This window comes from Teleopsis dalmanni, chromosome 1 (assembly GCF_002237135.1).
Source record: "Teleopsis dalmanni isolate 2A chromosome 1, ASM223713v2, whole genome shotgun sequence".
NCBI lineage: Eukaryota > Metazoa > Arthropoda > Insecta > Diptera > Diopsidae > Teleopsis > Teleopsis dalmanni.
The window spans coordinates 96,012,416-96,031,805 of record NC_051846.1 but is presented as its reverse complement, the minus strand read 5'-3'; positions in this window follow the sequence as shown (position 1 = coordinate 96,031,805).

Below are 19,390 nucleotides of genomic sequence, written 5' to 3'. Positions count from 1 at the left end.
AAGTCAATCAATCAAGTTGCTTTCTTGGGTCACTACGCCAGTATGTTGGTTCACCAGTACTTATAAATTTTGCGTTATATTTATTCAGCGCAGTGTAGAGATTTTTGCCCTTTACGTTTGTTGAACGTGATCCCCATAGCGTATTTTTGCGACTATAAATCTTTGACCAAGAGATTTGAGGAAATTTAAGTACGTGTCTTTGGTATTTGAGAACTTAGGAGGACAATAAACAGCAGCCAATTTTAATAGACTATGGGAATTTTCAATCATTATTGTGGTCGCTTGTATATGTTCTGTACTATGATTTTCTGATTTAGAGCTAACTATACAGTTTTTTATGAAGATGGCAGTTCCACCGTGTCCTTTTCCGTCGGGATGATTGGTTTGAAATATTGCGTAATTTTCTATTTTGACATAGCTTTTTTCATTGAAATGCGTTTCTGAGTACAGAAAAGTTTTCAATTCGTTGATATGTCTACTTATACCGTTTGCATTCCATGTTACTATTTTCAAGTCATTGAACTTACCCATTTATTTTTGTGACCAAAGCCGTTAAAATGTTCATTATTCCTGACATTTGTGTTATCAATGTTTTCATCATTTCTTTTAACTCTGCGAGTTCTGAGTTGTAAGAGATAGATTCAACAGGTACTTGACGCGTAACTTGGGCATATAATAAAGTTTGTGCGATGTTGGCATTTGTGTTTTGAGTAGTTGCATTGTTTGTTGTGTTGAAAGATTGTTGATGACTTGTTTGGACAGGTGTTACTTTTTCTCTCATGATTGGATATGGTTTAATTTTAAGTGATTTGTACACCTCACATCCCTTGTAGTTGGCTGTATGCTTTTCTCCGCATAATGCACAGCTTATGTTTTCAGAATTTCCTTTTGTTAGATAACTGACGATTTTATGATTTCCTGTACATTTAACACAAACCGGTGACTTGGTGCAGACATTTTTTGTGTATCCATATTTTTGACAGTTAGAACATTAAGGTATGACTTTTTGAGGGCGATGTGGCTCAAATTGGATTTTGCAGTGAAGTAAATATTTAATTGAGTAAATTTCTTTATTATTCACATTTTGTTTTAATTCTAAAGAGAATAAATTTAATGGCCTCTTAGTTCGTGGTTGTAATATATTTTGGATATATATGACTTCATGACCGTTTTCATGAAGGCTTTTTTTAATTTGATCTGTATCCATTGAGTAGTGCATGTCACGGAGGAAGACTTTAAAACCTCGTTCTTCCTTCGGTTTATGTGTATATTATTCGGTATTTTTTTTCGTACAATCACTACGACACGTAATGGAGCAATTTAGACTAGTACCTATGTCAAATCACTGCATATCAAAAAGATTTGTACAACCGGATCTTAAAAAATGTACTCATATTTATCTACACGATGACACCGTTCGACTACCTCTTTAAGCACCTTACGATGGACGATTTAAGGTAACCGATCACGACTATAAGCAGATCAACAGCAGACTGCACAACAGTTTTTTGCACATCGAAAAGCAGATGAATATAACGAGAAGTATCCTGGAAATAAAACTCAAACATTGTCTAGCGGCAGGCAAATTCGGTTTCCATTTCGATTTTCTGAGAATGTTTAAGACGGTCAATAGCATAGGACCACTAATTATATCGCGACATTGCTTCACTCAGTTACTGGAGAGGGAATGATGTGGCGCCCGAGTCTTTCTACTGCAAACACAATTTCAGCTTATTATTTTGGCTTTCAATAACTTTTTTGACAACTATGCTGGTAAAGTGGATCTGTAGTTTGGAGGACACTAAGTTCTTCATCAATTTTATCATAGCGTTTCAGTAGCATTTGCTACATTAGTTTAGTTTATTTGATGTGGCTCCCTCTTTCTCTACAATGTTTTATATTTTCTCTAGTTGTAACATTTTTGCATTCGAAAGGGGCTCTCGTTCAAGCCAAGGGTTTTGGCGACGCATTCCGGTCATGTTTTTGTTTAATGGCCAGTTTAGGTGTTGCAAGAGGATTTCAATTTCTAATAGGTGAATACCAGAGAAAAGCCCCAGTCTTGGCAAGCTCATCCGCCCTACAGTTACCCGCAATATCCGCATGACCACAAACCCAGATAGGCTGAACGTTAGCGCACAAAGCTAGGTCGTTGAGGGAAGCAGGGTAATTTTGAGTAATGATTGATGAGGCTGAGGTGCTTACTAGTGATTTAATGGCAGCTTGGCTGTCCGAGAAAATTGAATAATTATTTTCAGAGGTACGATTGCCAAGGATCCATTTTACAGCATAATGGAGAGCCATTACTTCTGCTTGGAAAACACTATAGTAGTTAGGTATTCGAAGCGAGAGCCTAAGACCTAATTTTTCCGAGAAGATGCCACAGCCGACTCGTTCGTCTATTTTGGAGTCGTCTGTGTAGATATCTATTATATTAGGGGTAATTACTCTTCCAAGGATCCAGTCTTCTCTACCAGGTATAAGAACTTTGAAACCCTGGTTTAAGTCTGGGTAGGAACACTTATAGTTGATTGAAAAGGGGGCTGGTAGATTCTGATTCAGTATGATCGCGTGCCCAATATCAATTCTGGACCAACGAGAAAGAGCATTAAGTCTGGTTGCTACTATCTTAGCTTGCTCTTTTACAAGAAGCCGCGATGTGCTACAAGTAAGTAGCACATGTAGCTTTACGGACTCTCTCAGCCAAGTTTGTCTTTCAGCTGAGTTTAGAGTCCAGTATGAGGCCCAGATATTTGACACTCGAGCTTAAGCTCAGTGTATGTATGTCTTTTATCTTGGGAAGGGAGAAGGAAGGAATTTTGTATTTTCTAGTGAAGAGAATGACCTCCGTCTTTGCGGGGTTAATATCAAGAACGAATTCCCTACATCATTCAGTTACCGTGACAAGCGTGGAGTTAATAATGTTCGATAAAACCTGGGGAAGTTTACGCGATGAAGCAATAGCAATGTCATCGGCATAAGCTATTACACTACATCCGGATCGTTCCAAAAGTTTCAACAAGGTATTAACCGCTATGTTCCACAAAAGTGGGGAAAGTACCCCGCCTTGTCGTGTTTCCCGACAGACTATTTTACATGATTTAACACTTCCGATGTCGGAGGTGATAATTCTTGTTTTGAGAAGGACCTCTACAAACTACACCAGACTATCGTCAAGGTTTAGATTTGAAACAGATTTAACAGATTTAAAGTTGCAAGTGTATATTCCCTAAAAGAGATGGAATGATCAACTTGTGAAATAAGTGCATGATGCGCCGTATCGACAGACTTGCGTTTATTATATGCATGCTATGATAAAGAAAGAAGTCCGGAGTTTATAGTGTTTCTTATATGAAGATCAAGAACCCTTTCCAGTACTTTTAGAAGGAAAGAGGACAGACTAATGGGCCTATAATCTTTGGCGCTGAAGTGTGTCATTCTCCCTGCTGTGGGAATGAATACTACTCGATCGGTTCTCCAGCAACTGGGGATATACATGAGTTTGAGACAACTGTAATATATACTAAGAAGCAAGGGAAGAATGACAAATTCACCTTGTTGGATGTCGGCAGGAATGATGCCGTCCACACCTGGAGATTTATATGGTTGAAAAGTTTTAATGGCCCACTTTATTTGCATGTTGATCACTTGAAAAGGATTGGAGGTGGCCTGCGGAAGTGGCTCGTACTGTGCTGATGCGTAAACATCGGAAACTACACTCCCTGTGAAGTGAGTGTCTAGCAGAATATCTAAAGTTTCCTTGCTAGAGTTAGTCCATTGACCATTTGTAGCCCAGATACAATCTAGGGTCTTGTGGAAGGAGTTGAGATTCTTGCGCAGTCGACTAGACTCAGAAGAACCTTCTATGTTACCACAACAATTTTTTCAAGCTGCTCTTTTGGCCCATCGAATGGCATATTTAAATTCCCTAAGCTTTTCCTTATATAGTGCCCAATTACCGGTTGCTTTGGCTTCATTGAAGAGTTTTCTGCAACATTTGCGAAGATCTATAGTAGTTGGATTCCACCATGGTGGTTTGGGTTTGCCACGAAATACTAAGGGCTTACAAGCCGCATCTGTGGCGCATTTAATTGCTGCCATGAGGATGTCCGTTCGATATCGGAACAGTTAAGTATAATAGGGGGAGGGGGGGTCCGGCTGTAAGCTAGACTCAAGAGTTGATCGAAAAGTGGACTATTCGGTACGTTTTCTATTGACTGGCTTGGGTGGTGTGACTATTTCAAAGTTCACCAACAGATTTAAGTTAAAAATTATGTATCTATGGTCCGAAAAGGAGCAGTCCTGTGATACAGTTTTTGAGAAAATTTGAGGAGTGTTCGCTAATGAGGGTACTTCGAGTACTTCCCTTCTATTAGAAGTCATAAAGGTCGGTTCACTGCCTTTATTAGCGATCATATAGTTACCTGCAAGAATGAAATCAAAAAGACACTCACCTCGCTCGTTGGTTTTGGTGCTGCCCCACATTTCGTGATGTGCATTAGCATCGGCTCCAATAATAACCGGGATCCTTTTGTTGTGTGCCTCTGATGCCAGAAGCGTTAGAGAATCATGTGGTGAAGTGGCACCATGATCATGTGCTATGTTAGCTGAGATTATCTAAAGAGTCTTTGCCTCGTGTTCGATGGCCATGGCTATGTTGTCGTTATTGCTAAATCTAGGGAGTAAAAAGGCATTAATGTTATTTTTTACTAAAATACAAGATCATGGTTTACCTTGACCTTCTACGAATACAATACGGTATCCGTTTGCATTCAGAACGCAAACCCGATTATTAACAACCCAAGGCTCTTGCATCAGAAGGATGTCCTCTCCTTTTTCAGCTAGGCAGAGAAATAAGGCTGCCAAGGCAGATTTCGAGTGTTGGAGGTTAATTTGCACAACCTTCAACATACCTAAGTGTTTTCGACCACGGTGCTGTTCAGCTTGTCCTCGTCCAGTTCGGATGACGTGAAAAGGATGCTAATTTCATCACTAACCCCGTCTTCGGTGATATTGGTATCAGCTACCATGGTCCTGCTATCAGATACCGGATCTAAAGATACAACCCCAGAGGGTTGTTGTCGAACGACTTGGGAATCGCATTTGTAGATTCTAAGGGTGACCGACCCGAAACCATAGTTGATCACCCGATTTCGAGCTTGAAGGGGGCGAACGATTGTTCGTTACGAACGACGAGAGCCTCTATGAAGTCACCCCTCGGTTTGCTGACCTTAGCAACCTTCCAGTCGTGGGTTTGAAGATCGGGGTTTCTTGCTTTAAGAAGTGAAAGTATCTCCTCAGGCGAAGAGAGACTTTGGAGCGAGGACGCTGTGGAATATTGTCCACAGAAACAGCTTAAAGCTGTGCACCGGGTCAGAGTTCCCCAAGTTTACTAATTGTTTCTTTGTAGATATCCACGGAGCGTTGATCGGAACAACCAATTATTTTTATATGACACTAGTACCAGCCTGCGTCACGACAGCCAAGGGCCAGGGTGAAGAGCCACGACTTCCATATAAACTTTCAGGAGAGCCTGTTCGAACTTCTTCCAGTTTACAGAGGAGATGGTACCGTCACTGTTGCCAGTGCCAATTATGGCCCAAGTCAGACTCTCCTTAATAATCTCACTGAGAGGTTTGGAGCGTTTAGAAGTTCCCAGCTTGTGGCGCTTCAAAGATGTGAACGGTAGGTCCCAGCTTGAGGCGCTTCGAAGATGTGGACGGTGCTGGCTGTCCAGCCTGCTCAATCGACATATGTCGTTTTTGCACAGGAGCATAGATAGTTTTTGTAAAATCGGCGGGACGGACTTTGACGTTCTCTCTTGTCTAAATTATTTTTGCCTTGTCGCTTTCTGTTAGCGAAGAAAGGTTCGGCGGCCTTTACCCTGGCAAGAATACGGTGAGCTGTCCTCCGTGTTTTGTACGCCCTCGTCGAAGAGTTAACGTGGGATTTTACACCGAAAGTGAAGTAGGTGCTGATTGCTGGTGGAGTGGTCAGCAAATTCGCTTTGAGCGGGGCACCAGCAGAGAAACGGGAGGCAGCGTTGCTACCTGGCATAGATTCCGAGGTGTACGATGACGAAGCAGTACTTGACTTTGCCGTCTGAGAAGAAGATCTAGACGAATTAACAGACACTTGCCTTATAAGGCTTGAGCGTCCCGCCGAAGGGTCGGAAGTTTGTTTATTTATTTTGTTACTATTCATTCTATTCATCCACTCAAAGCTGCTTTCTGAAACCCGTGTGTGTAGTTACCGACGAAGATCCCATGGTTATCTATGCAAGTGCAGATAGGCACCAAAAACAGAAAAATTGATCAATAGAATAGTCCGAGGACGAGAAACGGTCGTTGCCAGACGAATACTGGATCCCATGAAAGGGACAGCGTTCGGAGAGAGAGATAGATCATTTAGCATTACCCAGGGTGCACCACGTGGAGACGATCTAAATTACACCTTATCTAATGCCTATGTGTTGCATATGTATATCGTTAAGTGTCCTTTGAAAAAGTATAGGAACATTCTTAATTCTCAATGGAGGTTTTAAAAATTCATACTTCACATTGTTTATCGAAAAAGCCATCTATTCTATATCGGTTTTTCTTGAAGATATTTAGTGGAATCCACTTTTTAAATCAATTATTGTGAAATATTCATTTTTACCAACATTGAAAAGGACTTCATCCATTGCGGAAATAGGATATATTTCTGGGATAGTTTCTGAGTTAAGTTCGTGATAATCAATTACCATATGATATTTTTTTATCCTGAAGAAGCAGGTTTTTATTTACAATCTAGACCGGTCAGTTGCAGGGTGATTTAAATGGTTGTATAATACCATTTTAGAACATTTCTTTTACTTGTTTTTCTACTTCTTCTTTGAATGCAATAGGACAATAGTAATAGGTCAGGATAAGATTTGGAATAAATTGCTTCGTCTGTCGATCTTTTAATATCGCCTACTATATTCATATTGTACGTAAGTTTTTCATTTAGATCTAAAAATATTTGCGCAGATTCTCTTAAAATTTGAAAAATTTCTACATTTTCTATATTTCAAATTTTTATATTTGTATCTCAATAAGATAAGAATTTCTTAAATCAACATTGTTAACTGACTGATTATTTTTGATGCAACTGTATATTAATATTAGTATTTTATTAATTTCTAAACTGATCTTTTGGAAATATTGCATTTGGATCTGCATTAAAATTGTCAGTTGGTGTCTGCTCTTGCATATCTGCACTAGTAAAAAAATGTTCTTTAGAATTTGATTAAGTTGACGTTGGTAATTCTGATAGTTCACTTGTCGTATATGAATTAATGGGTTAGTGTCCCCTGGGACAGGTGGAAAATTTTTCTGTTCTTAAAGCTTTTATTTCTATTGAATGTGTTATTGGGATTAAAATTTCTACTAAAATTATTATTAAATGCATGTTCTTTATTTATTCTTTATTATTTAGTCCTGGTAGAACCATTGATTTTCTAAATTAAGGCTACAAATGGATATTGCCTGCCTCTGTGATTTGTTGATTGGCATTATGAATACAAAACAAATCGGAAATTAAAACGTTTAAATTGGATTGTAGCTCTCGACAGTATCATTGGAATGGTTGCAACAGAACAATTTTTCGTTAAAACTATTTGTTCAAAATAGCTACTTCAATTACATATTCGATTATCACTTTAATGATAGATACATGCCTTTGCATAAACTGAATGAATTTAAATTACGAATTTACTTAATTTAATTAACACCATCTAACCCGTCCACCTGGCATCCCCATTCTTGGCTATGCACTGTGTGTAATTAAACAATCTCCAGATACACCGTCTCTGTCCGTTGCAACACTTTCAACGGATGGTGTCACCATAAGCACCATCCAAAATCGGGCTCAACTGGTCAGCACAATCGAAGCTGCCACTGGCCCTCGCAAGTTCTGTGTGACTTACTACCAAGCACAATTCTTACACAAGTGTCGGTGTAGCACCAGGATTTCAGTCGCTTCTTACGACAGGCATGCTTTATCTCGGGAATATTGTAGCTCCTTCACCGAAGGGATCATATGAAAGACTGGCAGAATAATCACCCTGTTGAAACCGGTTAAACCAGTTAACTTCAGTGAATCATATAGACTGTCTTGTCCTTAAACAGATATACTCTCACATTCACCTGGCCTAAACCAAAGTCGCCCGTGCGAACGCACGGTGTTAGTTTACTTTGACCTCGCAAAAGCATTTGAGATGATGTAGGTATCATAACACTTTGTTTAATAACTTGACTGTAACATCTATCTCTGACTCAACATTTTATTTTTTTTTTTGATTTTTGTGCAGTAGTTGGAATGCATCGAAAGCCACAGTGTGAGACTTGAACCCACTTAAACCACCTCTTAGGAATGAAAGGAGAATATTTCCATTAATCATTCCAGTAATCGTGGAAAAAGTCCCCTACATTCTCAACTCAAAATCCTGAAAATCCCTGCAGTACGACCAGTTAAGGTATTCCTTCACAGGGCAGGTTAGAAGAGCACTTAGCGTGCATTCACTCCGATTGTGTATTAAGTATTTCGTCCGCTCTAACGGTATTTATTGTTCTAGAGATTATACTCTTGTAAAAGCTCCATTCTTCGATGCTTGCCAACATCTGCATTACCATAGCAGAAGGGCTGGATTCCCCAATTAGTGTCTCTAGATTTTGTCTAGTATCTACGAATCTTATACAGTCTCTAATTATGTGGTCAGGACTCTCAATTTTATCTGGACAGGACTGGCAGTGCGGGTTACTTGCTAGCCTAAACCGGTATAAGTATTCACGGAAGCAGCCATGCCCCGTAAGAAACTGTGTTAATTGAAATCCCAAGTCTCCAGATCCTCGGTTAATCCAAACTCTTATAATTGGAATTAACGAATGCGTCCATCTTGATTTTTGGGAATGGTCCCACCTATGTTGCCATTCATTAAGGTATTTGTCTCTTATATCTAGATAAGACTCTGCCAGAGATTGCCCAGTTTCAGTCGTTCGTCGACGAGAGCGCTGTAAGAAACTGTCTCTGGCCAAGAACGCTTTAAGGTCTATTGGCATGCGTCCAGCCAATACTCCCGCAGTATCGTCCGATACTGTACGGTAAGCACGGCAGAAGCGTAGGTTTGACAATCTATGTGCACTTTTCATTACATGTGAATACGACTTAATGGTTGTAGCATGTGCCCACACCGGAGCAGCATAAAGCATCACCGACTTGGAAACTGATGCTAAAAGAACTCTAGCGGTGTCCTTGGGACCTCCTATGTTTGGCATTAATCGAGATAATGCGTTGCAGACACGTGATGTTTTATCTCCCGATTGTTTTAGGTGAGTTTTGAAACTCAACCTACTATCTAAGGTTACACCAAGATATGTAAGTTGGGGGCTAGATTGTATATCTACTCCACCCACTTTAATTGAGAGTTGTTCAATCTTTTTCCTACTGCTGATTAATAGCACCTCAGTTTTATGTTCAGCAAGCTCTAATCCGCTGTATTGCAGCCACGATTTAGCTGCTGCAATAGTAGCGCTGCAATTCCTAGCCACTTCGTCTAGAGTTTTTGCAACCACTACTATTGCAATATCATCTGCATACCCAACTACGTGCACTCCGTCCGGCTTTTCAATTCAAAGGATACCATCGTACATGATATTCCAAAGAATTGGCCCTAGAACTGATCCCTGGGGGACCCCTCCCGTAATCCTATATGTTTTGGGTCCGGATTCTGTATCATATAAGAGTAATCTGTCTTTAAAATATGATGTAATAATTTTCAAAAGATATTCTGGGACTCTCATTTTCGTCAGTGCATTTAAGATGCTACTCCACTCAGCAGTGTTGAAAGCATTTTTAACGTCTAAGGTCACTACCGCGCAGTACTTTTTAGTACCACCTAGCCACCTTACGCCCTTAGTAGCTTCCTTTGTAATGTTGCATACATGTAGTACAGCATCAACAGTACAGCGTTTAGGTCTAAAGCCAAATTGGTTATTTGATAGACCCTGACTTGCCTCTGTGAATTTTTCTAATCTAGAACTTATAATTCTTTCAAGGACCTTACCTGCAGTGTCTAGTAAGCATAAAGGTCTATAAGATGATGGCAGTTCTGGGGACTTATTACCTTTAGGAATAAGCACCAATCTTTGCTTTTTCTAACACGAAGGGAAGATTCCTTCCTGTAGGCAGCTGTTGTAAACATCCGTAAATATAGAAACTTGTTTTTGTATTGCCTTCTTCAGTACAGTATTGGGGATTCCATCCAAACCAGGAGATTTATTGGGCTTAACTCTGGAAGAAGCGGCTATGACTTCAGAATTTGTAACCGGGGGTATCACATTTAAATCGGTGTTTATCGGTATTAAAATTCTAAGTTCTCCCTTTTTTGGGAACAAATGTTTCATGATATTCGCCATTATTTTAGGACATGAAGGTACCGAGCCTCTTAACCTCTTAAATTTACGCATTACTATTTTGTAGCCATCGCCCCAGACATTTTGGTCTACATCATTGATCAGAGTTTGAAAAGCTTGATTCTTACTCCTAATAATTGCCTTTTTAAGTTTAGATCTGCTCTCTCGGTATTTTTGTAGAAGCTTTTCCGCATCTACTCCAGATCTGTGACGTTGGAATTGCCTACGGGAGGCAAAGCACTGAGATCTTAGTAAAGCTATTTCTTCCGTCCACCAATAGTTTGATGGGCGCCCATTACTTCTGCCTTTTCTTGGCATTGATGCATCACAGACGTTGCATAATTCCTTTATAAGGTGATTTGATTTTTCAAAAGCATCCCCGTCTCCGAAACTCATGTTTTCGGTCATGAATTCCATTATCTCTGTGTCAAGGTACTTAGTTTTCCAGCCTATTTGCTGTGCTTTTCTCTGCGATTTTTTCAAAACAAACTTCTCTTTCAGCGATAAGGAAAAAAGAATTGCATGATGGTCGCCCTTACTAATGACGGGCTGACAAAGGTGAGATCTATGTAGGAAACGCCTCTACCATTATCAAACGTTGGGCTATGCCAATTGTTCAGTTGTATTAGGTTTAGTGAGGTAAACGTTTCTAATAGGGCTCTACCTCGGCGCGTCGTAGTACTACTGCCCCATTCGACTGCCCAAGCATTGAAATCCCCTGCAACAATGATGGGAGTTTTGTTTCTGATTGTTCCTGATAGCCTATCAAGAAACTCTTCAAATCTCTCTTGGGAGATATTTGGGGATATGTAACAGCTGCACACATAGATACCCCGGATTCTGACAAGTACTAGACCTTCTTTTTGTATCAATACTCTTGGTTCAAACACTATGTCCTGTCCTAGCCAAATGGCAGCCTTTGCAGAAGTATCTTGTACCCATTTGGAGGTTTCTTTTGATTTGTAAAACTCACTAATTACGAGTACATTCGTCTTTAATTCCAAAGCTGTTTGGGATAAAAGATCTTAGGCAGCTTCGCATCGATTTAGGTTCAATTGCAGAAATTCAATCATTTTTTGGACTTAAGCTCCTGCATAGCCTTCCTGTAGAATTCACATTTGAAACTTCTTGAGTAGTGTAGATTGCCACCGTTGCAGTTTTCCGGACATAGGATGCATTTTGGTTGCGCCGAGCACGTTTTTGCCCTGTGACCATCTTGTCCTGATCTGTCATTACCGCTTTTGCACTGTCTAGCAGCGTGTCCAAATTGAAGACATTTGAAACACCTCATGGGTGTGATATGCTTTCTGATCCTACTGCGTACCCAGCCAACTCTGACTGAGGCAGCTGCGATCAATACACTGGCATCCTTAGTAGGAAGGTCAATAATTGCTGATCTTGTGCTGTCCCTTGCAGCACGCCAAAACTTGACGTTGATGTCACTTACAATCAATCATGTCTAGAAAAAATACATTGTGTTTGACAAAATGTTGCAAATGTATGGCAAGGTGTTTGTCTCAATTCAAAATTCGAGTAGGCTATTAAAGCCTACTATTATAATATTAAAAATATGTTTATAAATATTATTATAAAGAGGTTTTCGAACAGAAGCGAAATAACAACAAAAATTTATTTTTTAAATTATTTTAATTAATTGAATTTTTGGTTGACCATACAGCTGTTTCGAGTATTTCCAAATACCCTTCATCAGTGGTCTTGGAAATAATTCTTATATTTAATTATTCGTAAATAATTATTTTTGAGACTGCAAGTACCAGTAATCGAAGTCGGGTCCTGCCAAATATGAAGCTCAGAATCAGCGCACCTTAACCAACTGATCCAAAGCCGTACTTGACTTTTTATGTTCGCATATTTTTGCTGGAGTTTTGTTACTTTTGCAGTGAAAGTTTTTATTAACAATTTTACTTGCTGTATTTATATATTAGAACGAAATCATAAACCAGCTGTAGAATAATTGAATTAATTAATTAATTATATTTTTATTTTTAATTGTTAAATTTCAAAACTATTCTATTCGTAGAGGCATTATTTGTTGCATGATTTGTTCTTTCTTATGTATAGAACCTAATCTAGGAACGCAATGCTGAGAAAGTCATGCTAATGTTGCTCTACTAGTCGCACGGGCGAGAACCAATATTTATTGGCGAGAACCATATTATTATTATAATAAAAAGTATTCCAGTTTCTTAATGTGACTCCTCGGCCAAACATATTCGTATACCTAACAATAGTAAACTGGACGGAACTGGATAGGACGGCAATAGCGTGGTGAAGAAGGAATTGGGTTGTGCCATATCACTTTCTGAGTGTTTGATAATATTAGTTGCAATGGTACCAACGAACTTACCACCGAACGAAAAATATTCGTATCCAACTCATTGCCAAATTTTTGCTTATATTGGGATTGCTGTGATCCATCACAACCCCACTTACAAACGAGTTCTAAGTTTTTCAAATCATTCTGTTCTAATGATTTAATCACTTCTTCAAGGTATTAGAATAGTCTTGTTGCTGTATAACCAAAAGATCTTGTAAATTGATTTCGGCACAAGTAGCAGTGATTTTGTATGCTGAACTTAATAGATGACAGTCTTTTTTGGCCTTTTGGATTAGAGTATAACATGATTAAGACTTCTTATTACTTTGTCTTAATATTTCATATTGCCTAAGAAACAAGTTTGCTTCAATGAACATTGAAAGAGCCTCTAACGTCGACATGGTTTTTTTTGACTTTCGTTGTAAGCTTGTTTATATTTATGTGAACGATTTGGTGAATTAGTAATTTCTTTGAAAACTTGGAAAGGTTCTCGCGTTCCAACTTGGTACAATTTCATTTGGGTGGCTGAAGTTAGTTCTTTTGTATCATTATTTCGTAATTGTTCAGCTTTTCGTCGTTTGCTTCTATCGCAGGACTCTTCAAAAGGTTTCAGTGGTCGTTCCTTGAATAGTTCCTGGAATCCGGTTTTGATTTTCTTTTCATAAAAGCTTCTATTTTCCTATGAAGACTCATCGGTCTTTGCGTATATTCAATTTTAAACTTTTATTTTACACCTTTCAAGTCTTTTTCAGAATACTTTTCAAAGTCTAGAAGATATTTTTCAACAAATTTAACCTTCTCATCAATATATGAGCTTTTACAGCTTTGCGTTATGCTGCTTTTGCAGCTTTGAATTATGCTTAATATATATGCTCTACTTATTTCTGTGATCCCTGAAGTACCTAAATACCAAGTGATAAAACTTAATTATGAAAAGATTACACGGAAATATATAGTATATAGAGATGACAAACGCTACTCATGAGTACAATGAATACTTCTAGTGCGCTTGACTATTTCAAATACTCACAAAAATTAGTAAATATTAACTTTATCTTCAATGTTTCAATGGGACAGACCTTCATATTTCAGGCATAACAATATTTTTTCTCCTACATTATCTAAATATTATGATTACTCGTTTTCTATAAGAAGCAATGCAAAATATTGCTTCAAATATTTATGATTTTACTGCACTTTTTTGGTGCTTAAAAAGCCATCCGCAAAAATCCGCAATCAAACTTTTTTTTTCTTAAATAAAGAATCTTCCAGTTAATATCATAGTGGAATATTGCGAAATACTATAACTTTATAACTATAATGCATCTGCTTAGCTCAAAAAAATTTATTCAAATAGCGACTTTTAGATTAAAGCCTCAACAGCACTAAAATAGAGTATATCTACATAAAATTTTATGAGTATATCTCTAATTACCTGCTTTAAACAATGTCATAATTAATATCTTCCAAAAATGTTGTCAGTATTGATAATATTACTTTTTATTAGCTACTATCGTAAGTTGCACCTCAAAAAAAAAATGCTTCACTTTAAATCAGCTGTGCATGCGAATGACAGCACAAAAAAATAAAAAAACCATAGCGTTTTCTACATTGTGAAGTCCCAATTAAAAAATTGTAAAAAATTAATTTCAAAAAATAGATTTTTGGCCGCCTAAATTGAGCAAATACCCCTACGTGCGTCGGGGGGAGACGATAGAGCCGGGTGAGATACCTACGGGCGAGTGACAGAAGATACTCGTCAACACGAGTGATCTTGGCATTGTTATAGAGAGTTCATATGGAGAAGTGTTTACCATTAGGCTTGCGCTTATAGTTAGTGCAATTGCGAAAAAGTTTCCGCTGAAACAGGCGGTTTCCTTCTATCTGTGCGGAAGTGATTTCCCAAATAGGGAAAGCGTAATAACAGAGCAGCTTAACTTTGCAGTTACACTGGTTATGTCTTCGAAGTGCAGTTTTAAGTTAAGTATGCCTGAACCGGGCGTTACGGATAGCATAGTCAACATGTGGTATAAAGTAATGCTGGGAAGAGAAAATAATGCCAAGATATTTCAGCTTGGAAACAAGCGCAATTGGAAAGTTATTAAGCCTGAACTTAATATTAGAGGTGCTAAAACCTCTGGGACGATCACGCTGCTGGCAGTAAAGGCAGAGATCTTGGAGGGGTTGAGTTTAATCTTCAACCTGATATAGTAGTCGAAAAGAGATTTAAGGTGGCCATTAAGCTCATTGGAGACGCGGTAAGGATTATACGATCGCATGAAGACAAGGCAGTCGTCTGCAAAGCAGATTTGCAGAGAGGAACCGACTCGAACCTGAAAGGTTCTGTTGGAAAGAAATTTGAGGACAACACTGCAGAGCATAAGAGAGAAGCCGAACTGATGAAGCTTAAGGATTAAGCCTTGAAACCAGAGGGTATCAAAGGCTTTTTCAATGTCAAGACTTAGTGCCACAGTGGGCTGGTTATCACGGGACAGAGAGGAACCGACTCTAATCTGAAAGGTTCTGTTAGAAAGAAATTTGAGGACTACACTGCAGAGCGTAGGAGAGAAGCCGAACTGATGAAGCTTAAGAATTAAGCCTTCAAACCAGACGGTATCAAAGGCTTTTTCAATGTCAAGACTTAGTGCCTTCTCCCAGCCAGGCCCACGGTGAATAGTCACAAAGACTTTACCAAAGACGTTGACTTTATCAAGGTCGTCATACGCTATAGTGTTGCCATATCGGAGGTCTGAGATGGACCTATTGGATCCACAGATTTGCCTGACCGTACTGAAGACGTCAGACCGCCACTGTTTGGCACGAAGTTTAGCGCTAATGGAATTAAACCTGCATTGGTTGACTCTCTGGGCAATTATGGTGTCTCAACAAAAAAATGGCTTTGTAATTATCTTATGGTCAGAATATCTTTCGTTGACTCTAGGGAGAAAATGATAAAGGCCAGAAAATTGAAGAAGATGTCCCCCAGGGTAGTGTTCTTTCATCGATCATTTTCAATTTATATATGTGTAAACTTCCATAATGCAGATGATTGTACGATTCTAACTACGGGGAAGGACCCTTTTATACTGTAAATATCTAAGTGCACATCTTCCCTCGTTTTTGGATGATAGAAATCTTCACTTATCACTAAAAAAATCCCCACCCACCTTACATTTTGGACTAAAGGGGTATACATTACTCTGTCCATAAATATTGATGATTTTAAGATCACCACCAAATCTTAAATCCTGGGTGTCGTTCTTGACAGTATGCTGAGCTCGTTCTTGACAGTAAGAACATGCCTCTGGTATGTGTCGTTGGTTGAAATCTCGTAATGTGTTAAAAGCACTCGCAGGTTGTTTATGGAGCAAAGATTAAGAAATCCTACTGAGCATATACAAAGCAACTCTGCAAGATGCAATGGACTAGCATCCAATCATGCCAAAACACGGGCTTGCGAATTATGTGCGGCTGACATCGCATGATGCTGATCATCTATATACACAATCGAAAATGTTTTTTGCAAGAGAATATAACTAACTACTGTCCAAGCAATACCTCCTTGAGAGTCGCACAGATGGACACCCCAATTGCGCTAATTTTAGTAGAGCCCTCCCTCCTAGATGTACTCGTCGACCCCTCCCTTCCTATTATAGAAATATCGACATCTTTTGCAATGAAGCCAACATCAATACGATCGAATATAAACCTGGTCTCATTGCCCTTCTCACAGATGCAATATCCTCTTCGAAACGTCTCCCCGTGCATGGTAAGATGCTTGATGGTTGAGTTCCGTTCATGTAGAGAAAATTAAAAATACGCCAGACAGCTTTTTTGCCGCTAATGCAACAGAACCCTTATAAAAGCGTGATATTTCGTCCTTTTCATTTACATTATGTGTTTCAATTACAGCCACTCCAGAGCCTTTATAAACATATTTGTAAAATAATAAAAAAAAATTTTATATATAAGATTATGGTTTAAATTCAAGTCTAACTGGATCCCACTGTTTGATATAGATGTGATGTCTATCGTCGTCTTCATAAGATATCAGCGGATATTATAATATATTGTACAAACGGTGCATGTCTAAAAGAGTAGTAACAGTGCTGTATCGAAATGGAATTTTAATGCTTCGGCACTCAACTGGATCTCCGATCTTAATAACAGAAGCTTCTTATACGGTTAGGATGTTGAACCTGCCATTAGGAACTGCACTTTTTCGGACTTGATGACGATTTGGTATCTGTCATTTCCTTAGTGTGACGATATTATTTTCGTTTCATGAACACCAGATTTTACACATTTTTCATGACTGCCCATAAAAAAACTTTGAAAAACTTTGAGTCCATATCATGTATTAGTGTCAATACAATAATTTTATTTTATTATCTTATTTTGAACGTATGTTCAAAGCCCCGTCCGACAGATGCATGATTGTAATATTTAGTTGCTTCAAACATCTAATTTACGCAAAAACAATTTTGAATTTTACAATAACTGATTATAAAGGTTCCAGCAGAGTGGTAAAATGTGGCAGTATAAATTTTCCTGAAGCTCAACAATTACTGTATGTTTTATTATACTGATGGCAATATTGGAATGTGCTGAATAATTGATGTTCTTCGAATCAAAATGATCGTAAATACTGAACATTTGAATCCAGTAGTTACGTTGATTCTATAAAAAGTTATCCTAATCACTGAACACTTGAATCCAGTAATTAGGTGCTTATGTCATATATATTTGGTACTTGAACTAAATCTATAAACGTAATACAAGAAAAAAGAAAACCAATGTTAAATGTGGTTTCACATCAATTAAATTGTCAAAAATTCAATAACTGAATGAAATATTTTGAATGAAATATTTTATGATTGCAATATTTTATATTTGTGGGTGGACATATCATTCATTCTACAAGTTTCAGGGTAATAGGGAAATAGCCTTGGAATCCTTTAATAATTTAATATATGAGGGTTAAAAAATGGTTAGCCCATCTTAGTTAAATTCTGTTAGGTTAAGTTTATATGCGCAACATATATTGCACCAATAAATTTTGCCTATGTCATATTTTTCAATATGGTAGAGACAAAATTAGGGAAACATATGTGTTTCCTAGCCAATTTTGGCAGGTTTGGGATATGTACACCTGCAAATATAAAATATTTCATTCATTTCCAATTAGGGTTGACAGGTTTATTTTGAAATTTCTTCTTCATCATGATAATGATTAATATCAGACTTATAACGAGTGCTGCGTAAGCTATGGTGAAGCTGCGATACTTGTGCGACTCAAATTGACTTGGAAAGTCATTTATCTGGTATGACTGCAAAACCTTCTATAATACTGTAAACTCTTTTAGCTTTTGATCGTATTGGTTGACGCGTAGTGTTGACAGTATACTGTAGTAGCTGTAAGCAGCTTATGTATCCATATCCACTGTAGCCTTAATTCGGAAATTTTACCAAGACTCTAAATGAATATTTTAACGTGCTTGCAATTATTTGTTGTCGTTGAACATAAACGAAGTTATGTTTAAACGCGCATTCTGGATCAATCGTCAATAACCCTGAACCTTTCAGATTTAGTAGTATAATTTCCTTATTAAATACTGCAGTGACTCGTGAAGATGTTGATGTCGTATAAATCTATTGATTTTTGTGGTCAATAGGATCCAGGTCACAGTATTGACAGTGTGTTTCAACTGACAGTTTGGTATTATTTTGTTGTTGAATAAGTTGATCTTGCACGCACATAGTTCGGAACCAAAATTGTATCGTATGCAAACATTGGCACAAAGAAGTTGCCCTTTCTTTATGGTCTTACAAAAACTTAAATCGGACTAGCCAAAATAGAACTGCATGAATATATTACCGGCATGGAGTTGTTTAACCAGTTCGGGATTGGAATCAGCTAAATCAATTCAAATCGTTTATGCTCAATCAAGGGTTATGTTATACTAAGAACTGCATGTTTCTGTGTAATTCCACCTTTAACTTTTATTAATCTATAAGGAGATATCAACTCATCTTCTGGCATCAGTATTTCTAAAGTTCTAAAGATTCTAAAGACGATAAATTAAGTTTGATTTGATTGAGTTCCTTTTATAGTTGCATTGGCTGTTATTGACTAATCTATATCTGATCTGTATCTATAATAGCAATTTGTATCGTCAGTAGATTATGTGCTATCATTGTTAGTTTTTTTGTTTTGTATTTTGATTCTTATCAGCTTACAGACCCGAACAATTAAACGCATTTATTTAAAAATGTTGGCAAATATTTCGTTCTTTATTAAGAACTTCATCAGTGCTTATTTTTTATAAAATGCAATAATTTTCCTGTTCCACAATAGTCATTAGTAATTAAAATTGTATTAACAAATAAAAATAAAAAATTAAAACAATTAAAATTCACACATTAAAAATTAATAAACAATTTTTGGACATAAATAACGTGCATAACCTTAGTAATTAAAATTGTATTAACAAATAAAAATAAAAAATTAAAACAATTAAAATTCACACATTAAAAATTAATAAACAATTTTTGGACATAAATAACGAGCATAATTGTTCGGGTCTGTAAGCTGATAAGAATCAAAATACAAAACAAA